This window comes from Mytilus trossulus, chromosome 6 (genome assembly GCF_036588685.1).
Source record: "Mytilus trossulus isolate FHL-02 chromosome 6, PNRI_Mtr1.1.1.hap1, whole genome shotgun sequence".
NCBI lineage: Eukaryota > Metazoa > Mollusca > Bivalvia > Mytilida > Mytilidae > Mytilus > Mytilus trossulus.
Window position 1 is genome coordinate 39,582,804 of NC_086378.1, and position 25,895 is coordinate 39,608,698.

Sequence of the window (25,895 nt, forward strand, 5' to 3'; positions counted from 1 at the left end):
GTCAGATTTGCTCTAAATGCTTTCATTTTTGAGATATAAGCCAAAAACTGCATTTGACCCCTATGTTCTATTTTTAGCAATGGCGACCATGTTTGTTGATAGATCAAAACTTCGGATACAATTTATAAACTAGATACCCTAAGGAACATTCAGTTAAAGTTTGGAAGTATTTGGCCTAGTGGTTTCAGAGGAGAAGTTTCTTGAAATAGTTTACGACAACAGACGACGACGACAGACGACGGACGACGACGGACGCCAAGTGATGGCATAAGCTCACTTGGCCCTTCATGCCAGGTGAGCTAAAAATATAAGTTGTCAGTTTACAGTTTCATTATTATTTCTGTTGGGTCTTTTATCCAGTATCCTTTATATGTGTGATTGTCTTCCTATAGTTATCATGACAAAAAGATAATGTGAAAAGTAGATGTTTGTAAGACCAAATAACCCAATAATACCACGAAAATACCATCTATTTTTGTTATAATTCTAATGTAAATGTTGTCTTCCAACAACTTACAGTATATGTTAAAAGGCCTTATAACTACTGATTATTCTACTATTCAGACCTTTAAAAACATTTGTTATAGCTGTAGGTATGTATCATTGATCATCACACAAGCTGATCTTAATGGCCTAAAAGGTGAAAGTTCTCTTGGACTTGGTTCAGGCTTCACTAAAACCATAGATATAATAGCCATATCTATGGCTATTATATTTATGCTAAAACAAACCTCAATCTTAACAGCACATGCAATCATGCCAAAGTATTTAAGGATGTTATCTACTCTTGCTTTTAAATTTTTGTCAGATATTTGGAATTCTCTTGTTTTATCCATATAGTGTTAGTAAATCATCTTGCCTGCTAACCTTTACTTTACTTTTTATAATTTGAATTTAGTTTAGAAAGCCTTTTTTTAAAATCTTATAAAATCCTGGTTATTTGTTCATATTCTAAAAAAAAAGGTGCTAATGTTAAATATATGATTTCTAGAGAAAATAATTTCCCCACCTTATTTTCATTGATGATATCACTAATACAAGGAGAAGGACCTACCATTCTTTTAAAGTTTAATATCTTATATATACTATCAGTTTTAAAATTTGTAACAGTGTTTTAAAAGTTTAAACACTTGTTATTTTTAAACAGAGGAGCAAGCAATCTTAAATTAAACATTTATACAAGAAGCACCATATATTTGGACATTAGTGTAAGGTAACTTACAAATATCTGTCTATTATTTACTGCCTATTTTTCATCAAACAGTTCAAATTGTCCTGTCTGTCACAGTGGCAGCTGTCGGATGTTATCTGAAAACAGAGTTACCAACTTTACACAACTTTAACAGTTAACATGGTTAAATTATAGGTATATATAGTCAGAGAAACACTCTAAAGCAATGACTGTTGCACTATTGTCGAACGAATCGATTGGATTAGTAATATCTTAATTCCTCACCATGCTTAGTTATGGTTCACTTTTGAATGTTTGCTAGAGACTGCTATTGGATGGTCAATTTTAACCTCCTAGACTAGACAACAAACACACATATTTTCCAGAGAGTTCTTGAAGTTTTTAAATCAATTGATGGTTAGAAAAAGAAGTCTCATCAAAAAGATGAGACTAATTTTGACCCCAAAGGCAATAAAGTTTTATAGAAACTATCCCCCATAAACATCAATATAGAAAATTTCGATATTATAAAAAATATTCTTCTTATGTTTTGATTTAAACACTGTACATCTTCCTATTTTGTGCATATATACCTTGCTGATCAAAATTTTAAATCATTATGTTTAATTGCTTTAACATGAGAAATAAGATTACATTTCAGATAAACTTATTTCTCATTTCTTTAAAAGAAATTCTCAAGAGTATTTTGTTCACTTTTTAAATGGCAATACAGAAAATAATTGGGTTAACAAGAATCTTATTTTCTATCTTGTGTAACATGCTGTTGGTATTCATATAATAAAATTAACAGCTAGTATTTGATTTCTTTACAACAGAATTTCTAATATATATCAGTATCTCATATTGTTATGCAAACATTTCATTAGGCTCTGTTATCAGATTTAATATTTTACTTCAACTTGCCTTAATTTAGTTGAATTGTATTTATGGTTTGCTGGCTCAAGAGTCATTTTACAAGTACCATATATTTTACTTGTTTTATCTTCAGTATTTTTGTATTTTTTATTCCATTTATATCTGTCAATATTATTCCATTTATATATCTGTCAAAATTGAACCTTTGTTCTAAAAGAAAGTATGTGGACTTGTCGTTATAATGGTCACCCATTGGCTGCTTAGTTAGAAGTTGTGACCTTGTTGTTGTAATTTGTAAACTGATGAACTGGTACACATTTCAGTTCAGGGGTCAGTTAAAGTCTGACTGATAATGGCATCTTACAGTATATTCATCAGAGGTTGGGTTACAATTGATATTTTTGTCAAAGATCCATGATACTTTTCTGAGTTGTTGGTGGCTTGATCTAGCTTTCAGTAACTGAAAATACTGCCAGATCTTTCCTTTGAGTCTTAAAAAGTGTTTTGTGCTTTGTATTGATATAATGAGTGAAGCCATTTTCAACTGAATTTTATAGTACACTCTAATGTTGTGCTGTTTAAATGTAGCTGCCCAATTTTAAGGGAGGTTTGCTTTACCCAAAGTAAGGCGCCTGTAATTCAGTTGTTGCCTTTTGTTACTGTATAACATATTTGTTTTTTTCTTTATTTAAAAATAAATAAAGAAGTAAGTTTTCTTGTTTAAATTATTTTACATTTGTCATTTCTGGGCCTTTTATAGAGTGATACAAGGTATTGGTCTACTCATTTATGAAGGTAATTTCTGGGCCTTTAATAGAGTGCTACAAGGTATTGCTCTACTCATTAATGAAGGTCATTTCTGGGCCTTTTATAGAGTGCTACAAGGCATTGGTCTACTCATTAATGAAGGTCATTTCTGGGCATTTTATAAAGTGCTACAAGGTATTAGTCTGCTCATTAATGAAGGTCATTTCTGGGCCTTTTATAGAGTGCTACAAGGTATTGGTCTACTCATTAATGAAGGTCATTTCTTGGCCTTTTGTAGAGTGCTACAAGGCTTTGGTCTACTTATTAATGAATGTCATTTCTGAGCCTTTTATAGAGTGCTACAAGGTATTGGTCTACACATTAATGAAGGTCATTGCTGGGCCTTTTATAGAGTGCTACAAGTTATTGGTCTATACTCATTAATGAAGGTCATTTCTGGACCTTTTATAGAGTGCTACAAGGTATTGGTCAACTCATTAATAAAGGTCATTTCTGGGCCTTTTATAGAGTGCTACAAGGCATTGGTCTACTCATTAATGAAGGTCATACTGTGCCTTTTATAGAGTGCTACAGGGTATTGGTCTACTCATTAATGAAGGTCATTTCTGGACCTTTTATAGAGTGCTACAAGGTATTGGTCTACTCATTAATGAAGGTCTTTTCTGGACCTTTTATAGAGTGCTACAAGGTATTGGTCTACTCATTAATGATGGTCATACTGTGCCTTTAATAAAGTGCTACTAGGTATTGGTCTACTTATTAATGAAGGTCATACTGTGCCTTTTATAGAGTGCTACAAGGTATTGGTCTACTCATTAATGAAGGTCATTTCTGGGCATTTTATAAAGTGCTACAAGGTATTAGTCTACTCATTAATGACGGTCATTTCTGGGCCTTTTAGAGTGCTACAAGGTATTGGTCTACTCATTAATGAAGGTCATTTCTTGGCCTTTTGTAGAGTGCTACAAGGCATTGGTCTACTTATTAATGAAGGTCATTTCTGAGCCTTTTATAGAGTGCTACAAGGTATTGGTCTACACATTAATGAAGGTCATTGCTGGGCCTTTTATAGAGTGCTACCAGTTATTGGTCTATACTCATTAATGAAGGTCATTTCTGGACCTTTTATAGAGTGCTACAAGGTATTGGTCAACTCATTAATAAAGGTCATTTCTGGGCCTTTTATAGAGTGCTACAAGGCATTGGTCTACTCATTAATGAAGGTCATACTGTGCCTTTTATAGAGTGCTACAGGGTATTGGTCTACTCATTAATGAAGGTCATTTCTGGACCTTTTATAGAGTGCTACAAGGTATTGGTCTACTCATTAATGAAGGTCTTTTCTGGGCCTTTTATAGAGTGCTACAAGGTGTTGATCTACTCATTAATGAAGGTCATGCTGTGCCTTTAATAAAGTGCTACTAGGTATTGGTCTACTTATTAATGAAGGTCATACTGTGCCTTTTATAGAGTGCTACAGGGTATTGGTCTACTCATTAATGAAGGTCATTTCTGGGCCTTTTTATAGAGTGTCACAAGGCATTAGTCTACTCATTAATGAAGGTCATTTCTGGGCCTTTTATAGAGTGCTACAAGGTATTTTTCTACTCATTAATGAAGGTCATGCTGTGCCTTTTATAGAGTGCTACAAGGTATTAGTCTACTCATTAATGAAGGTCATACTGTGCCTTTTATAGAGTGCTACAAGGTATTGGTCTACTCATTAATGAAGGTCATTTCTAAGCCTTTTATAGAGTGTCACAAGGTATTGGTCTACTCATTAATGAAGGTCATACTGTGCCTTTTATAGAGTGCTACAGGGTATTGGTCTACTCATTAATGAAGGTCATTTCTGGACCTTTTATAGAGTGCTACAAGGTATTGGTCTACTCATTAATGAAGGTATTTTCTATGCCTTTTATAGAGTGCTACAAGGTATTGGTCTACTCATTAATGAAGGTCATACTGTGCCTTTAATTAAGTGCTACTAGGTATTGGTCTACTTATTAATGAAGGTCATACTGTGCCTTTTATAGAGTGCTACAGGGTATTGGTCTACTCATTAATGAAGGTCATTTCTGGACCTTTTATAGAGTGCTACAAGGTATTGGTCTACTCATTAATGAAGGTCTTTTCTGGGCCTTTTATAGAGTGCTACAAGGTATTGGTCTACTCATTAATGAAGGTCATGCTGTGCCTTTTATAGAGTGCTACAAGGTATTAGTCTACTCATTAATGAAGGTCATACTGTGCCTTTTATAGAGTGCTACAAGGTATTGGTCTACTCATTAATGAAGGTCATTTCTAAGCCTTTTATAGAGTGTCACAAGGTATTGGTATACTCATTAATGAAGGTCATACTGTGCCTTTTATAGAGTGCTACAGGGTATTGGTCTACTCATTAATGAATGTCATTTCTGGACCTTTTATAGAGTGCTACAAGGTATTGGTCTACTCATTAATGAAGGTCTTTTCTGGGCCTTTTATAGAGTGCTACAAGGTATTGGTCTACTCATTAATGAAGGTCATACTGTGCCTTTAATAAAGTGCTACTAGGTATTGGTCTACTTATTAATGAAGGTCATACTGTGCCTTTTATAGAGTGCTACAGGGTATTGGTCTACTCATTAATGAAGGTCATTTCTGGACCTTTTATAGAGTGCTACAAGGTATTGGTCTACTCATTAATGAAGGTCTTTTCTGGGCCTTTTATAGAGTGCTACAAGGTATTGGTCTACTCATTAATGAAGGTCATGCTGTGCCTTTTATAGAGTGCTACAAGGTATTAGTCTACTCATTAATGAAGGTCATACTGTGCCTTTTATAGAGTGCTACAAGGTATTGGTCTACTCATTAATGAAGGTCATTTCTAAGCCTTTTATAGAGTGTCACAAGGTATTGGTCTACTCATTAATGAAGGTCATACTGTGCCTTTTATAGAGTGCTACAGGGTATTGGTCTACTCATTAATGAAGGTCATTTCTGGGCCTTTTATAGAGTGCTTCAAGGTATTAGTCTACTCATTAATGAAGGTCATTTCTGGGCCTTTTATAGAGTGCTACAAGGTATTGGTCTACTCATTAATGAAGGTCATTTCTTGGCCTTTTATAGAGTGTCACAAGTCATTGGTCTACTCATTAATGAAGGTCATTTCTGGCCTTTTTATAAAGTGCTACAAGGTATTGGTCTACTCTTTAATGAAGGTCATACTGTGACCTATAGTTGATTACTTCTAACACTATTTGGTAGAACAACAAAGGCATAAGTACAAGTAAATTTGATTTGTTATGAACATTAACCAACATCTCTTATTATTTACATGTATTAATATAATTCTTTCTTAACATTACATGAAATATTCAGATTTTAAAGACACATCGATATCTTACATATAAATAAACTAATCACACTTAATCAGTAATTAACCTTAGTCTGAATCGAAAAACATGTTGTTATATTATTGATTGACCTCAAATAAGATAATGGGTGCTAGTTTAATTAAACATAGTCATTAGTCTGTACATCTATTATAAATACATTTTAGAAGGTTGGTGTATAATTTGATCAATAAATTGGCTATATTCACCATATTAAGTAACATTTGGGAATATAAACAAAATTAAGGAGTGGGAAAACTGGTAAGAGATAAGAAAAATATATGCATATAGAATGGAAAACAAAAGAATACTGTACATTTTGGATAATTTTGACAGCATCTAAGTTACCCTCTTTTCCCCAACTCCCATTTTTTTTAAAACAAAATCTACTTTTCTCTCAAATCCAGTTATCTATGTAGTATTTTGTGAACTCAATTTGGTGTTTTTTTCCTTTTTCTTTTGACCATAATGTAATCCCCGTCTTTTTTCAATTTTAGAATCTATCATGCCATTTTCCTATTTTAATTTTTTGCTAAATGAAATACATGCTATTCTTTCAATTGTAAAGAAATTCTTAACCAGATGCTTTGCAGGGCGCAGCTTAATACGACCCCTGAACAGTTGGGGCAAGTATGGACACAACATTCAAGCTTGATACAGCTTTGAATTTGGATTGTGATTAAATAGTTGACACAGCATAGGTTTATGACATAGATTGAATGTGGTCTAATAAACAACTTAAAATATTTTTTTTACCTTTTATGGTTCAATATCCAAAATCTAAATAAATGGCCATGGATTGATTCAGCATATCAAAGAATTCCAAGAATTCAATTTTTTATGAAATCAAACAAAGATAAATTTTGGACCCCAATTTGGACCAATTTGAAAACTTTGCCCATAATCAAAAGTCTAAATACATGTTTAGATTCAGCATATCAATGAACAAAAAAAACTGCATTTTTAATGACATCAAACTCATTTTTATTTTTGACACTTTGGACCAAAATGTAGACCAAGTTGAAAACAGGACCCAAAATTTAAAATCAAAATAAACGGTTAGTTTCGGCATACCAAAGAACCTCAATAATTCATTTTTTTATGAAATCAAACAAAGTTTAATTTTGGACCCTTTGGACCTCATGTGGACCAATTTGAAAAATGAGAGCCAAATACCAATTCCACTGATAAATTCAGCATATTTTAAGAACCCCAAGAATTCAAGAATAAAACCCCATTGAAATTGGTTAAGAAATAAGCAATTTATACAAAGTATTAGAATAGTATTGTTTTTTGCCCCCAATTCCTTAACAGTTTGGGCCATGACCCCTAAAATCAATCCCAACTTTCCTTTTTTGAATGGAACCTTGTAGGTCAATTTCAGAATGATCCATACACTTACACACAAGTTATTGTCTCGAAACCAGAAAAATACTAATTTTGTCCGTATTTGGGCCCCGTATTTTGTCCGTATTTGGGTATTCCTCAAAATCAATCCCAATCTTTCTTTAGTGGTTATAAACCTTATGTTAAAATTTTATTGATTTCTATTTACTTTTATCTGGAAACCATCCTTCTTCGGATGACGCTGACGATAACAACATGATACCAATATATGACCATTTTTTAAAAATATTTTTGCAGTTGTATAAAAATATAAATACATAATTAGATTCAGCATTTCAAAGAACCCCACATATGCAATTTTTGTTGAAATCAAACAAAGTTTAAATTTGGACCCTGATTTGGACAAACTTGAAAATGGGACCAAAAATTAAGATTCTAAAAAAAGGGTTAGATTCAGCATATCAAAGAACCCCAATAATTCAATTTTAGATGAAATCAAACAAAATTTAATTTTGGACTCTTTTGACCTTATTTAATTATACTAAAGTTATTGTGCCAAAACCAAGAAAATGCTTATTTATGTCCCTTTTTGGTCCCTAATTCCTAAACTATTGTGACCAAAACCCTCAAAATCAATCCCAACATTCCTTTAGTGGTTATAAACCTTGTGTTTAAATGTCATTAATTTCATTTTACTTGTACTAAAGTAATTATCCAGAAATCATCAGTCTTCATGACATGGTGCCAATATAGGACCAAATTTTTTTCTTCATTTTTTGCAGTTGTATAATAAGAGTTTGCTATATTCATACATTTGCTGTTGTTAACATTTAGTTTCAACTGATTGATGAAATGTCAAAAACATTTGGTAGCAACTGATTGATGAAATGTCAAAAACATTTGGTTGCAACTGATTGATGAAATGTCAAAAACATTAGGTAGCAACTGATTGATGAAATGTCAAAAACATTTGGTTGCAACTGATTGATGAAATGTCAAAAACATTTGGTAGCAACTGATTGGTGAAATGTCAAAACATTTGGTAGCAACTGATTGGTGAAATGTCAAAACATTTGGTAGCAACTGATTGGTGAAATGTCAAAACATTTGGTTGCAACTGATTGATGAAATGTCAAAAACATTTGGTTGCAACTGATTGATGAAATGTCAAAAACATTTGGTAGCAACTGATTGATGAAATGTCAAAAACATTTGGTTGCACCTGATTGATGAAATGTCAAATACATTTGGTTGCAACTGATTGATGAAATGTCAAAAACATTTGGTAGCAACTAATTGCTGGAGCGTCAAGAAAATTTGGTTGCAACTGATGGATGAAATGTCAAAAACATTTGGTAGCAACTGATTGATGAAATGTCAAAAACATTTGGTTGCACCTGATTGATGAAATGTCAAAAACATTTGGTTGCAACTAATTGCTGGAGAGTCAAGAAAATTTGGTTGCAACTGATTGATGAAATGTCAAAAACATTTGGTAGCAACTGATTGGTGAAATGTCAAAACATTTGGTTGCAACTGATTGATGAAATGTCAAAAACATTTGGTTGCAACTGATAGATGAAATGTCAAAGACCTTTCAGTTGCAACAGACTGTTTAAAGGAGAGTCACAAACAAGTGCTTTGAACTGAGTGATGCAGAGTCAAGAACATTTGATTTGAACTTTTTGAAGGAGAGTCCCAAACAAGTGGTTTGAACTGAGTGATGCAGAGTCAAGAACATTTGATTTGAACTGTTTGAAGGAGAGTCCCAAACAAGTGGTTTGAACTGAGTAATGCAGAGTCAAGACCATTTGATTTCAACTATTTGAAGGAGAGTCCCAAACAAGTGGTTTGAACTGAGTGATGCAGAGTCAAGACCATTTGATTTCAACTTTTTGAAGGAGAGTCACAAACAAGTGGTTTGAACTGAGTGATGCAGAGTCAAGACCATTTGATTTCAACTATTTGAAGGAGAGTCACGAACAAGTGGTTTGAACTGAGTAATGCAGAGTCAAGACCATTTGATTTCAACTATTTGAAGGAGAGTCCCAAACAAGTGGTTTGAACTGAGTGATGCAGAGTCAAGACCATTTGATTTCAACTTTTTGAAGGAGAGTCACAAACAAGTGGTTTGAACTGAGTGATGCAGAGTCAAGACCATTTGATTTCAACTATTTGAAGTAGAGTCACGAACAAGTGGTTTGAACTGAGTGATGCAGAGTCAAGACCATTTGATTTCAACTATTTGAAGTAGAGTCACGAACAAGTGGTTTGAACTGAGTGATGGAGAGTCAAGAACATTTGATTTGAACTGACTGACAGAGTCAAGAACATTTGATTTGAACTGACTGACAGAGAGTCAAGAACATTAAGTTTCAACTGATTGATGGAGAGTCAAGAACATTTAGTTTCAACTGATTGATGGAGAGTCAAGAACATTTGGTTTCTATTTACTGATGGAGAGTCAAGAACATTTAGTTTCAACTACCTGATGGAGTCGAGAACAGTTGGTTACAACTTTCTAATGGAGAGTCAAGAACATTTGGTTTCTATTTACTGATGGATAGTCAGGAACAGTTGGTTTCAACTGATTGGTAGAGTGTAAATAACATGTAGTTTGAACTGATTGGTGGAGTCAATAACATATGGTTTCTACTGATTGATGGAAAGTCAAGAACATTTGGTTTCAACTGACTAATGGAGTCAAGAACATTTGGTTTCAACTGACTGAAGGAGAGTCAAGAACAGTTGGTTTGAACTGACTAATGCAGTGTCAAGAACAGTTGGTTTCAACTGACTAATGGAGAGTTTAGAACATTTAGTTTCAAATGACTGAAGGAGAGTCAAGAACATTTGGTTTTAACTGACTAATGGAGAGTCAAGAACAGTTGGTTTCACCTGACTGATGGAGAGTCAAGAACAGTTGGGTTCAACTGACTGAAGGAGAGGCAAGAACAGTTGGGTTCACCTGACTAATGGAGAGTCAAGAGCAGTTGGTTTTAACTTATTGGTGGAGTGTCAAGAACATTTTGTTTCAACTGAGTGATGCAGTGTCAAGAACATTTGGTTTCAACTGAATAATGGAGAGTAAAGAACATTTGGTTTCTATTGATTGAGAGGGGGGTGTGGGGTGTGTTAAGAACATTTAGTTTTAGCTGATTGATAAAGGGGTCAAAAACATTTTTTTAAACTGATTGAAGGAGTGTCAGTATTAACTCTTTGAAGTTTCAGCAGTTAAAAACCCTAAGTTCTGGTGAAAACTTGTTATATTCTTGCAGAACAATAAACTTTTGACAACAGTAATAGAGAAAATGTCTGCGATGTTTGGTCTTATTTGCTTCCGTGCTTCTGCAGAAAAGTGCTTAGACAGGAAGGACAGATAACTATGGAAAAGTGATATATATGATCAAATTACCTTTGTAGATCTGACAAATACGAATCACTGTAAGTCAACATATTTTTAGCATATTAAAATGAATATAGCATGTACTGGTACCTTCTTGGCCTGATTATTAAAATTTCTCTTTACAGTCAATGGTTTTTTAAAAATTAGTGTAAATATAACAAATGCAGTATACCAATTATAATCCTCTTACATAGAGCAAAGTTCTGTAACAAGCAGACCTTAATATTATGAAACAAAGTTCAGATGATACTAACCATTAAGTTATTCTAGCTAGACATAAATTCATAATTACTCTTGTGCCAAAATACCTTCAAATTCACAAGTTAATTTGCCAGTGCACAGTTAACATCCCCTTCTACTTTTCAAACTTTATCAGTTTCTAAAAGAAAACTGTGCAAATTATTGTGCTCACAAGCTAGAGAGAAAATGTGCCTCCCTGAGGGCAGCTAGCTAGGACTGTACAGAGCCAATCCTGAACAAAAGCTTGATTCAGGTCTAAATTTGGATTGTAATTTAATATTTGAAACATTATAGGTTTCCGACACAGAATAAATGTAGTCAAAGAACTTGAAATTGGTTATATGATCAAATGAAGATTTCTGCCTGTTTTTCAGTACATTGTGCTGTTGCGCAAAGCTTAGTAATATATTTCTTAAATCTTGAAGGGAAAAAATTATCCAGAAGTCACTCAAACCAAATGTCTTTGGACAATGGACAATGACATTGTGATAGCAATTTTTTGCAGTCGTATAATGAGTTACTATTTTTACTGTTTCATTACTTCCAATAGTCAACTCCCTGCATGTATTTCTGATATTAAAAGCAAGAGCTACACCCCTTTTTTGTAACATAGAAAAAATAGTTCATTACACCATCTAGTTGTTGTTTAAATACAACAAGGAGAAAATTTTCTGTTCAGTGCTATTTGTTGGACAAATTCATCAAAGACTGGCCATTGTTAAGAATTTAATTTACTTGGATTTATCATAAACATTCACATGGATATAGTCTTAAATAATAATAATATTGATTGTTTAACATTCATTTGTAAAGTGATTAACGTCATATGTTGTTTTTCTGGAATAAGTCGTTAATTGGACACAGCTGCCGTGGATTTTGTAATTTGAAAAAAATAAGATCAACATGTTTAAATATTCCATAATATTTTCCTCAAGATTAATTTTTGTAATTTTCTGTACAAATTAGCTTCAAATAAAACCATATAGCTATAAGAAGATCATATTACAGAACAAAAAATCAAATCAAATAAAACAAAGTATTTCTATATTTATATTTTTTTTCTGATATAAAATAACAAATGAATTATCTGAATTATGGAAGTGACTAACTGAACTTCTTTGTTTTCTATCAATTTAATGTTCATACTAATAAAATAAATTACCAAACAAGTTTGTAGATTTCAATAATTTGCAATAAACATTTGAATATTTTGTATAGTTCAAACTTTTGATCATAAACAAAAGTTCTTCTGTCCAAAGATTGGTACACATCCAGGATAGACTATTGGAAACACTTCTCTTATGCAAGTAAATACTCCAAAAAATGACAAAGTTCAATTATCTCCCAAAAAAGCTAATTTATACTAATCAAAATCAAAACCCTGGCCATGTGCACACTTCCTAGGATTCAAACTGAAGGATGAGTATTGCAGAAAAACTATAAACCCATAAGGAGACAGACAGATGGAAGGACAGATGAAAGGACAGACAGACACATGGACAGGGGTAAAACAATATGCTCCCCAACTTTTAGTTGGGAGGGGCATTATTTTGTGCGGGAGCATAAAAAGACAAACAGACAAATAAAAGTACACAAGTCATAATATAGAAAACACAAAGACTATTAAAGCAACACAAATTCAGGAAAGGTAAGCAGATCCTGCTTCACATGTAGTGCCAGCCATGCTGCTCATGTTAAACCGGTAAATAGTCTAATTCAGTAGGTCACATTCCTGAAAAGATTGTAGTTACATCATAAGGAACATACTAGTATATCCGATATCATCTGTGAAATGTCAAATCAGCTCCTGATAGAATATCTGTATAAAAGAGGCAAAAAATACCAAAGGGCTTTTCAAACTCACAAGTTTAAAACTAAATGGTGATGCAATGACAAAAAAAGCAAGAATAAACAACAAATTTTCCTCATGAAATACAACTAATGGGGATATTGTGAAAAAGAGGTCAAGGTCAAATGAAACATGTCAGACTGACATATTCCCTTCAGAATCATGCCATGCACCAAACATAGTTGACCTTTTTCTTAAAATATCTATAAAAAAAAAAAAAAAAATCCGACACCAAATATTGACTAATGAACCATGACAATGAGGACAACAAAACCATTCCATACACCAAATAAAGGTTGAACTATTACTTAAATTTCTGAGATGACAGAACTACAGTAGCATTGACCAAAAAAAATACATTTCCATGGTCAGTACAAACCAGAGAAAAGCAAAGATTGAAAACAAATAAGGAACATCAAAATTAAACTAACAGATGGATGGGCAGGTGGTAAGACAGGCAGGGAATTAAACCTGTAATTTTTTTAACATTTTTGTGAAGAATTTCTTTGTTTTTTTTAAATAGAATATAAAATTGCAACTTGGCAAGCTTTTTTTTAGTATGAGAGATTTTCAAAATAGTCAATGTATTAGCTTATTGTTAAATAGCGAGCTGAGAACAAGTAATCAAAGCTGTAAATTGTTAAATCATAAATACTCATACATTGTCTTCACTATAAACTGAATTTAGGCAGTATAAATTAATCAGACACATAAAAGTATGGAAAAGTTCCAAAACATTACATAAACACCCACAGGATTCAATTGGTAATAAGTTTTTTATCAAAAAATTGGGAACAATTATCAAACTATCAAGAAGATAAGTAAATCTAACAACTTTATCAACAAACTAATTTAGTTAATTACATCTATATATACTCTCAAACAGATTTACATTAAAAAGCAGATAAAACTTACATTTCATTAAGAGATCCAGGCATTGATAAATACAGTTGTAATTAAATAATTTAAAACTGAAGGGAAAACAGGTGTCTGTTGGTCAAATTCAATGAGGAAATATCTCATTTAAGTTATCAAAGAAATTGTATGATAACAGAAAGAAAGTGATTATCATCTCATAATTACTTCTCACCAAATAAAGTTCATTGCAAATCTTTTTAAAAATAAGTTAAATAACTATTGAATTTTGGTTCTTTTCCTTTTCACACACAAAAATCATCACTTCAATTTCTTTTACTTTTATTTTAATGCCTCAGTCCCTAAGGGAGCATTACATGTTGCCCTTGATCATCTGTCTGTCTGTCCCATTTCAGCACTTTAACTTAGTTTTCTTGATCCAAATTTTTAAGAAAAAATTCTACAGAATGCTCAGAACCAAAACTTGCAGACAAGTAAAGCTAAAAAAAGCTGACTACAAAAGACTCATCAGTGACGCTAAAATCCTAGAAAGTTAAAAGGCCAAATAAAGTACGAAGTTGAAGAGCATTGAGGACCAAAATTCCTAAAAGGTTTGTCAAATATAGCTAAGGTAATATATTCCTGAGGTAGAAATGCCTTAGTACTTCAAAAATTCTAGAGTTTTGTAAACAGTCAATTTATAAATATGACCAAATTAATGATAATTCATGTCAGCACAGAAGTGCCGAGTACCAGGCTGGTGATCCACGATACATAGATGTCAGACATCCTACTAACCTCCTGGCAAAAGAATATCAAATGGTCTTCCCCTTATGTTTGTGCTTAATCTTTGGAACAAAATACAAGAAATGTACATGCTGAGAACAAGGACCTTGTAAATTATCTTGTAAAAATATTAAAGATGTATAGACAATAGACAATATTTGTTATGACAACATTTGAACATTGTTGAATCCACTATTCATCGATAGACCAAAAGACAAAGCACATATATACCAATTCAAGCAAATATCAACCAGTGCAATCATATTAGTTCAGTGAAGATAAGAATGATAATAAAGTGACTGTAAAGCAGCCGTTTGTCGTTTGAAAAAATTAATATGCATGAATTTGTATGCTGTAATATTTTAACTGTGAATAGTATATATGTTAGCGACAATAAGTGAAATTAGGCATAAAGCTTAAATCCTAGGCAATAAGCTGACGCCTAGGCATTAAGTTATTGCCTGAAATTTTCAGGCATTAAGCTTATTTCCTGAAATCTGATGATAATTATTCATCCTATTGCCGACCTTATTTTTAGGCAATAAGTAAATTCTGGAATTTATTCATATTTGGTGATTTATTCTCGATTTAAAGTAGTTTCTTAATTATATTTCTAATAATGCATGTATAAATATGCATTCATTTGACAGATCTTCAAAGGTAAGTTTATTTAGTAATTTTAAAAGTTAAAAAACAGAATTAACTCATACTTTTTTCATGTTTTTGAGGTATTACAAAAAATAAAATGGTATTTTCTAAAATTCTATAGAATAATTATAATATTTATTTGAAATTTGGACACTTCACTAGTCGAGCTGGTTTGAACTGGTCAAAAGTAGACAAAATTAAGATTTTATTCTTGGGCTCACACCCTTTTCCTTTTTTTTAATGGATAAGTAAATTTTCTTTGATAACAGTTCCATAACTTGAAATAACAAAATGATTTGAACACAATTTCTATCAAGTTTTCATATTTTTAAATTATTAATTGATGCATTTTAATATAAATAAACATATTTTATAAGTGATTTTATTTCCAGTCTCTTGTGGACAGTTGTCTCATTGGCAATCATACCACATCTTCTTTTTTATATTTAGGATGAAACTGGGCCCTGTAGTTTTGCGTCAGTAAAATTAGTTTTTTTTCTTTTGCTCATATTCAAACGTATGTTAAATGCCGTAATAAAATAAAATATTTGAGGTACTCAGTATTTATATGAAAGATGCACGTTTATATAATATTTAAGTTTAACTATTTTTGATTAGTTAGTTCAATTCTTATCATGCTAATATAAAAAAAAAGTTATATTTTCAAAGAGTTTAAATGTACAAATATAATGATATCAATTTTTTTTTAATTTATTATTTATTACCATTAAATTTAAAACTTATAATTATTTTCTGATAATGAATCGGATTTTGAATTAAAGTTGTTGGTTAAATTGGATACACTATTTCAATTTTTTATTAGCTATTTTCTTTTACGTCAATACTTAGAACAGCAGTTAGAACATCCTAGCTTTGATGTGCATGCTGAGACATGTCGTAAGTCGGTCTCAACTTTATCCGAATTTCTGTTCTATTAATATCTTGTAGGACTGATCTAAGGATAGTTTCGATAAACAGACCCAAGTTCTCATAATTTTATATCCTAGGATCTAAGACATCATTTAGGCAATAGACTTACTGCCTAGGCGTTAGCTTATTGCATAGGATTTAAGCTTAATGCCTAATTTCACTTATTGCCGCTTACATATACAAGGATATATTACGGATTACAAATGTGTGGAAGTTTGTGATTGGATAACAACACAGAGATGTCAGTATATATTCAGGAAACTGCTGGGGTATATACAATGTTTTAATCCCCAATTGGAACCTCAAAAACGTCATCATAACACTGGTTACTATGTGACGTAGTCAAAAGCTATCAGACTGTCAGAGGCTCACACTCACAGAGGGAAAATAATGACGTGCTTCAGTCAATAATACATTTTTGATACAAAATCATGCAATTTACACTTTTAATTCTTAAATGGAATGTTAAAAGTGTAATTATAAATTATTACATACACGATAAAATTATGTTCACAGCAAATTTGAAAATCCTTCACGTATGCCGAAAACATATCAGGTTGGCTTTTTCAACTTATATATGTGTTGTCAACAAATACCTGCACTGGAAAATAACATTAAGTCGGGGGTAATCCGTAATATATGTGAATTTTAGGTCTCAGAAAGGGTACATACTGTGACATTGCCGGCTTAAAGTTTATATCCCCTGAGCCGAAGAGGATATATGCCCTAAGCCGGCAATGTCACAGTATAATTATTATTAAGTTAGTATATACCCTGTCCGAGACCTGAATAACATAAAATATAAACTGCTTAAGGTCAATATATTTGTTCTTGACTATAAATTTTCAAAAACTAAATTTAAATTTTTATCTATATTGTCTGTGGTTAAGTTGCTGTTGAATTCTAATTTAACAGACATAGCCTAGGTCCCCCTTTTTCTTACTGATGCTTTGATATAATATTGTTGTGTACTATAACAGTATAATGCATAATTTGTCCCCTGTTTAGTTAATTATTCAAAAAATAAATGTAAGGATTCATTCAATTGTCAGTGTGCCGCATGTACCGAATTAGAATTAGCAACACTGCAAAATGTTGAAATCTTCAGTTTCTGATGTTGAGTTGTCAAATTTTAAAACATGTGTGTATTCAACTTCCGGCAATACACATTTACCCGGCATACTTGTTCAGCGTGTTAATTGAAGCATGCGCAACAGAATTGCAATTAATTTAGACTGAATAATTAATTAGCTGAAATAAAATATCTACATTTGATTATAATTATTAAATTCCTTTGCTTTTATGATTGGGTATTGAACGCATTATTTTTTTATGGTGTGGAATGGAGTAAGACCGCGTAAACAACGAGCACGTGCTCCACGCACCAGTTGCTGTCTTCAAAGGGACCGAGGACAGGTATATTAGTTTAAATTCAACCTATGCTAATTATTGAATACACTAATTTTCCAGTATTTGAGCCTTATGCTATACTATAAAGTCTTGCGCATTGCAAAGTTACACAAATAATAATCAGATAATATGTCACTTGAGTTGAGAAGTTATGTTGTTCATCGTTGTTTTTCAAGTTATTCACGACAAATTTGTCAATTACGATAATTAATTGGAACAGTGACTGATCTGGTTGAATATGGATTTTTTTTTCATGACATAAATATTATATCATAGTATATATATCTAAATTTTCCGATTTTTTTTTTTTTTTTAATATATCTATGACATCTATGTACTTTAATCTAAGAGTATCGTCGTGTCTTATGTTTTCGTATCAACCACATTTAGTCGGTTTCGACTGTATACGCGTATATTGTGGCGTGTTTTTCGGTTTCTATATTTAGAACAACAACACCACTACAACTTGACATATTTAAAACATATTCAACATCGCTTTTTAAAGACGTTGGAACAAATTAAATAAAATTGACTTATTTAGCCATTTTTATTTAATGTCAAAAATATGCATCACTAGAATAGTTGTAGACAACAATTCTGAAGTGTTAAAACAAGGTTCAGATATGTTTTTTGCAAGTCAGACACTGGATCTTCAAGACATATGACTGTCATGTGTTTTTTTGGCCGTTTTAATTACAAACCAGCGAGTTAAAATTAGCAGGGTTCTTATATAAAATGGTTGTTCAAAATCTAATTATTCAATTTTTCATTGACAATTTTTTTTATTCATCCTTGATACATGAAGATGAACACAGTCTTAACTTTTTATATTTAATCCTAAATTTTAAAAACTGCATTTTTATTTTAGAAAAAATAATGTATTTTGTACAAACCAGGTGCCAATCTGAAATTAATCAAAATCTAAAAATTTCAGCACACGAAACACCAACCTAAAACTATTTACTAGTAATTTTTAGTACTGAAAAGTATTTAATAACTTTTTTTATGATTCAAGCCATCACCAGAACCACGACTTTAGAAAATATTGATTTCCGGATTTTGTAGTCATTTCCTGTCTGTGTACTGATCCAATTTTTATTTCATACGAAAACATATGACGCCGTTTTTTTGACATACAAAAATCCCAAAGTAATCGGAAACAGTAAAAAATCGTAGTAAGCATTGACAAAAAAACTAGATACCTAAAATCAATCTACAGGACATGCTTTTTAAATTTGAGTAAACACCTGAATAAAAACTCAACAGTGAAAACCGTAAGCAGTGAAAATTGTTATTAGTACGAAAACACATTACACGATGATACATGTGACCTGAGACTACATATGTTACACTAGTCTCAGATGTGACCTTTTGTTGAGTAAATTTGAAACACTGTTTTGCTCTGATCACAGTCATTTGAAATTTAGTAATACAATATGAAAATAAATATTGGTATATAAATGTTATATGATCTATTTTAATAGTATTATTTTTTTTTTTAATATTTATAAAAGTATTTATAGATTATCGTTGATTTTCTCCCTTGAGCCGGTACTAGTTGAGATGACCAATGATAATCTGTTTAAATTGCTATTTTACCTATGAGGGGGGATAGGACCTTTATCAGGACTCCGGGATGGGTTGTTTTTAAGCTTAGGATTTCGGGATTGACCATTTCGAGATCCGGGAATTCTATTTTTCGAATTTCAGGACCTCAGGATTTCATGTTTTTAAGCCCAGGATTTTGGGATTAGGACCCCTCCTATTCCCCCCTCACCTATGACAATGTTGTCAATTTCATTAGCAATTCAGTGGCGGATCCAGAACTTTTCTTAAGGGGAGGCCCTCTGACTGGCCTAAGGGGGGGGGGGGGGCCCGCTCCAGTCATGCTTCAGTGATTCCCTATATAATCAACCAAATTTTTGCCATGAAAGGGGGGGGCTCGGGGCCCCCTGGATCAGCCTATGTAATGCCAGGTGCACCTATAGTTTCTAGCGATAATTTGCCATCTCAAGCGTGCGTAGCATTTAATGAAAAATTATCACAAAAAAAGATCAAAGGAAAAATGCACTGAATAGCGATAATTATATATATATATCACTTAAATTAAAAAAATGTGCTCTGATCAATGCTGATTAAAGACCCTAACATTCTAACATAAATTTTTTGTACCATTTATGATTGGATGTATTTGGTTAAAACAAGGATTTGTATAGTAAAATTAAAATTAGTTTGATTTTAACAAAAATTGAATTCCTTTTTTTTGAAAAGCTGAATCTAAACATGTACTTAGATTTTTGATTATGGGCCCAGTTTTCAAGTTGGTCCAAATTGGAGTCCAAAATTCAACTTTTTTTTATTTCAACATTGTTTGATTTCAACAAAAAATGTATAGGGTTCTTTGATATGCTGAATCTAATTATGTATTTAGATTTTTGAATTGTGATATTTGGGCCCCTTTATCAAATTGGTCCACATTGAGTTCTAAAGGGTCCAAAATTGAACTTTTTATTTGATTTCATAAAAAATTGAAGTCTTGGGGTTCTTTGATATGCTGAATCTAACCATGTATTTAAATTTTTGATATTGGAACATTAAAGGTAAATGTCCAATTTAAATTTTTTAAGATCGTATATCACATTCATTCTGTGTCAAAAACCTGTGTCAACTATTTAATCACAATCCAAATTCAGAGCTGTATCAAGCTTGAAATTGTTGTGTCCATACTTGCCCCAACTGCTCAGGGTTCGACCTCTGCGGTCATATCAAGCTACACCCTGCGGAGCATCTGGTTTATTTTGGACTCTGTTTTCAAGCTAGTCCACATTACAGTTTGAAGGTTCTGCCATTTACCTTTGTTTGATTTTAACTTAGATTTAAGTGTTAGTTTTTTTATATGCTGAATCTTACCATGTTGTTAGATATATTTGATATCAGACATCCTAGGTTTACCAGATTTTTTTTGTGTCAGAAACCTATATTAAGTCAAAAACTTGATCACAATCCAAATTCAGATTGTTTCAAGCTTGAATATTGTGTCCAAATTTGCCCTAACTGTTCAGGGTTCGACCTCTGCATTCATATCAGGCTGAGATCAGCAATGCATTTTTAGCTCACCTGACCTGAAATGTCAAGTGAGCTTTTCTCATCACTTGGCGTCCGTCGTCCTGTTTCCGTTGTTCGTAAACTTTTACAAAAATTTTCTCCTCTGAAACTATTGGGCCAAATTTAACCAAACTTGGCCACAAACAACCTTCGGTATCTAGTTTAAAAAATGTGTCCGATGACCTGGCCATTCAACCAAGATGGCTGCCATGGCTAAAAATAGAACACAGGGGTAAAATGTACATTTTGGCTTATATCTTTGTCTGAAACCAAAGCATTTAGAGCAAATCTGATATGAGTTAAATTGTTGATCAGGTCAAGATCTATCTGCCCTGAAATTTTTAAACGAATCGGACAACCTATTGTTGGGTTGCTGCCACTGAATTGGTTATTTAAAGGAAATTTTGCAGTTTTTGGTTATTTTCTTGAATACTATTATAGATAGAGAAATACTGTATGCAGCAATAATGTTCAGCAAAGGAAGACCAACAAATAAGTCAACATGACCATAATTGTCAGTCAACCCCCTAAGGAGTTATTGCCCTTTATAGTTAATTTTTAACAACTTTTCATCCTTTTTTGTAACTTGTACAAAAATCTTCTTCTCTGAAACTACTGGGCCAAATTTAACCAAACTTGGCCACAATTATCATTGTGGTATATAGTTTAAAAAATGTGTCTGATGACCCTGGTTCCCAAAAAAAATGGCCGACATGGCTAAAATTCGAACATAGTGGTAAAATGCATTTTTTGCTTTATATCTTTGAAACTATTAAGACATCTATCCCTTTACAAATTTTCTGAAATTTTTCGACAATTCGGACAACCTGATGTCATGGATGTTGGGTTGCTGCTCTAAAACTGGTAATTTTAAGGAAATTTTGCAGTTTTTGGTTATTATCTTAAATACTATTATAGATAGAGATAAACTGTAAACAGCAATAATGTTCAGCAAAGTAAGATCTACAAATAAGTCAACATGATCAAAATTGTTAGAGAACCCCTTAAGGAGTTATTGCCCTTTATAGTCAATATTGAACAACTTTTCGTCATTTTTGTAACTTGTACAAAAATCTTCTTTTCTAAAACTATGGGCCAAATTTAACCAAACTTGGCCACAATCATTTCTAGGGTATCTATTTAAAAAAAAAGTGTCAAATGAGAGCCTCTAGTTTCTAACACTTTTACATGTCATTTCAGCTCATGACTTTGGACAGACAGGCAGAGAATGTGGTGGGGTTAAACATGTACGGGTTGCCTATCGAAAAAAAAATAGTTGAACAGAGCTTAACTCATTAGATAGATACAGGCAGAAAAGTACATTGTAAGTAAAATGACCCGGATTTGGTTTTTTTTCTATCGATTTATGAGTTTTGAACATGGGTATACTACTGTTGCCTTTATTTATAAATACATGAACTGGAAGAAAGGGTATTTATACATGATGGTTACACCAACAACAAATAAAGACAATAATAAAATTGAGAATGGAAATGGGCAATGTGTCAAAGAGACAACAACCCGACCATAGAAAAAATAACAACAGAAGGTCACCAACAGGTCTTCAATGTAGCGAGAATTTCCGCACCAGGAGACGTCCTTCAGCTGGCCCCTAAACAAATGTTCTTTGCACAGTTGTGATGAATGTTCCTTGTACAGTAGTTGTAGATGTTCATTCAACTTCATTGTACAGTAGGGATAAATGTTCATTGCACAGTTGTTATGGATATATTCATTGTACATAAACGTTTTACAGAAGGGATAAATATTCAATGTACAGTAGAGATCAATGTTTATTGTACAGTACTAGGGATATATGTTTGTTGTACAGTAGGGATATATGTTTGTTGTACAGTAGGGATATATGTTTGTTGTACAGTAGGGATATATGTTTATTGTACAGACAAGATTTTCATTGTACAGTAGTCATGGTAGTGATAGGTGTTCATTGTGCAGTTATGATGGTTGTTCATTGTTCAGTAGGGATATATGTGGTCTTTGTTCATAAGTGATGGAATGTTTATGGTTCAGTAGGGTTCATTGTTCAGTAGGGATAGATGTTCATTTGTACAGTAGGCATATATGTTCAATAGTTATGCAGTGAGAGGTGCTTTTTGTTCCAAAGATTTGGATGTTCCCTATACAGTAATGATAGATGTTCATTTGTACAGTAGGCATATATGTTCAATAGTTATGCAGTGAGAGGTGCTTTTTGTTCCAAAGATTTGGATGTTCCTTATACAGTAATGATAGATGTTCATTGTACAGTACCTTGAACATTTTGTACCTCTGCCATTTAGTACTTACAAGAAAATCATTTCATATCCTATGGGCCAAATGCATATATATCATTTCATCTCTTATAGACATAATGGGCAAAATGCATATACCATTTTGTACCTTATAGACTTGATACCCCGTTCATCTAGTTTTCATGAGATTGACAGGTTCATCTAGCGTTGATAAGATTGAGAGTCTTGATCTAGTGTTAGTAAGATTAAGAGGTTCATTTTGTTTAGTAAGATTGAGAGGTTCATTTTGTTTAGTAAGATTGAGAGGTTCATCTTGTGGTGTCAACGTATATATTTGTTCCACATACAGAAGTTCCAATGGAAACTTGTGTTATAAACATTGTAATAATATCTATCACTGTTTGAAGAATTATTCTATACCATTTATTCCGTTAGGAACATATACTGTAATATTTATTCCTGTGGAAATAATATTCCAGAATATTTTTTCCTTTAGGAACTTATATTATGAAGGAACTTCTATTCCATGACATTAGTAAGATTGAGAGGTTCATTTAGTGTTAATAAGATTGAGAGGTTCATCTATTGTTAATACAATTTAGAATTATGATGTGCATCTATTGTTTATCTGTGTAGATTGAGAAGATTATCTAGTGTTCATAAGATTGAAAGATCTATTGTTTATACAATTGATAAGTTTATTTAATGTTAATAAGATTGAGAGGTTTATCAAAAAAACAAATTGTTTATACAATTGAGAGGTTAACAACATTCAACTGTTTCGTCTAGTGTTAGCATTGAGAGGTTCATCTATGGTTTATAAATTTGAGAGCTTTTTTTAGTGTTATCATAAACATGATAAATGAGATTGAAAGGATCATTTCGTGCTAATGAGATTGAAAGGTTTATCTAGTGTTAATAAGATTGAGAGGTTTATCTAGTGTTTATAAGTTTGAGAGGTTAATTTAGTGTTTATAAGTTTGAGAGGCTCAATCTAGTGTTAATAAGATTGAGAGATTCTTTAGTGTAAGGTTTAATCATGGAAGTAATATAATACTTCTATGGTTTAATCTAGTATCAATAATATTGAGAGTTTGTATTGAGTGTTAATAACATTAAGAGATTTTATCCTGTGTATTGATAATAGATTAAACTTGACACTAGACAAATCTCTCAATCTTATTAACAGAAGATGAACCCCTTAATCTTATTAACACTTGATAAAACTTCTCAATTTTTTTAACACTAGATGAATCTCTCAATCTTATAAACCCTAGATGAACCCTTGAATCTTATGAACACTAGATGGAGCCTCTTGTCTTATTAGCACCAGATGACCCTCTCAATCTTATGAACACTAGATGAACCCTTGAATGTTATGAACACTAGATGGAGCCTTTTGTCTTATTAGCACCAGATGACCCTCTCAATCTTATAAACCCTAGATGAACCCTTGAATCTTATGAACACTAATTGGAGCCTTTTGTCTTATTAGTACCAGATGACCCTCTCAATTTTATAAACTCTAGATGAACCCATGAATCTTATCAACACTAGATGAAGCCTCTCAATCTTATTAGCACCAGATGACCCTCTCAATCTTATGAACACTAGATGAATCTGTCAATTTTATTAACACTAGATGGAGCCTTTTGTCTTATTAGCACCAGATGACCCTCTCAATATTATAAACCCTAGATAAACCCTTGAACCTTATGAACACTAGATGGAGCCTTTTGTCTTATTAGCACCAGATGACCCTCTCAATCTTATAAACCCCAGATGAACCCTTGAATGTTATGAACACTAGATGGAGCCTTTTGTCTTATTAGCACCAGATGACCCTCTCAATCTTATAAACCCTAGATGAACCCTTGAATCTTATGAACACTAATTGGAGCCTTTTGTCTTATTAGCACCAGATGACCCTCTCAATTTTATAAACTCTAGATGAACCCATGAATCTTATCAACACTAGATGAAGCCTCTCAATCTTATTACATGTAGCACCAGATGACCCTCTCAATCTTATGAACACTAGATGAACCCTTGAATGTTATGAACACTAGATGGAGCCTTTTGTCTTATTAGCACCAGATGACCCTCTCAATCTTATAAACCCTAGATGAACCCTTGAATCTTATGAACACTAATTGGAGCCTTTTGTCTTATTAGCACCAGATGACCCTCTCAATTTTATAAACTCTAGATGAACCCATGAATCTTATCAACACTAGATGAAGCCTCTCAATCTTATTAGCACCAGATGACCCTCTCAATCTTATGAACACTAGATGAATCTGTCAATTTTATTAACACTAGATGGAGCCTTTTGTCTTATTAGCACCAGATGACCCTCTCAATCTTATAAACCCTAGATAAACCCTTGAACCTTATGAACACTAGATGGAGCCTTTTGTCTTATTAGCACCAGATGACCCTCTCAATCTTATAAACCCCAGATGAACCCTTGAATGTTATGAACACTAGATGGAGCCTTTTGTCTTATTAGCACCAGATGACCCTCTCAATCTTATAAACCCTAGATGAACCCTTGAATCTTATGAACACTAATTGGAGCCTTTTGTCTTATTAGCACCAGATGACCCTCTCAATTTTATAAACTCTAGATGAACCCATGAATCTTATCAACACTAGATGAAGCCTCTCAATCTTATTAGCACCAGATGACCCTCTCAATCTTATGAACACTAGATGAATCTGTCAATTTTATTAACACTAGATGGAGCCTTTTGTCTTATTAGCACCAGATGACCCTCTCAATCTTATAAACCCTAGATAAACCCTTGAACCTTATGAACACTAGATGGAGCCTTTTGTCTTATTAGCACCAGATGACCCTCTCAATCTTATA

At 32.6% G+C, this 25,895-nt stretch overlaps 2 protein-coding genes across 5 annotated transcripts in view; one reads left to right on the top strand and one right to left on the bottom strand.

Annotated features, from left to right (window-relative positions):
* LOC134721337 (uncharacterized) overlaps window positions 1-17,434 on the bottom strand; it is an 83,974-nt gene extending 66,540 nt beyond the window's left edge. For 3 of the 4 annotated variants that reach the window (XM_063584268.1, XM_063584267.1, XM_063584271.1), the window contains exons 1-2: window positions 17,320-17,434; window positions 1,223-1,308 (exon numbers count right to left, since the gene is read on the bottom strand). The gene's annotated coding sequence lies outside the window, so the exon portion shown is untranslated. The remainder of the gene's footprint in view (window positions 1-1,222; window positions 1,309-17,319) is intronic. The other variant, XM_063584269.1, reaches the window with a different exon arrangement.
* Window positions 17,435-17,610: 176 nt separating this feature from the next.
* The window catches only part of LOC134721339 (zinc finger homeobox protein 3-like), a 215,612-nt gene continuing 207,327 nt past the window's right edge, over window positions 17,611-25,895 (top strand). Inside the window, exons 1-2 of the mRNA XM_063584272.1 lie at window positions 17,611-17,669; window positions 21,969-22,092. The gene's annotated coding sequence lies outside the window, so the exon portion shown is untranslated. The remainder of the gene's footprint in view (window positions 17,670-21,968; window positions 22,093-25,895) is intronic.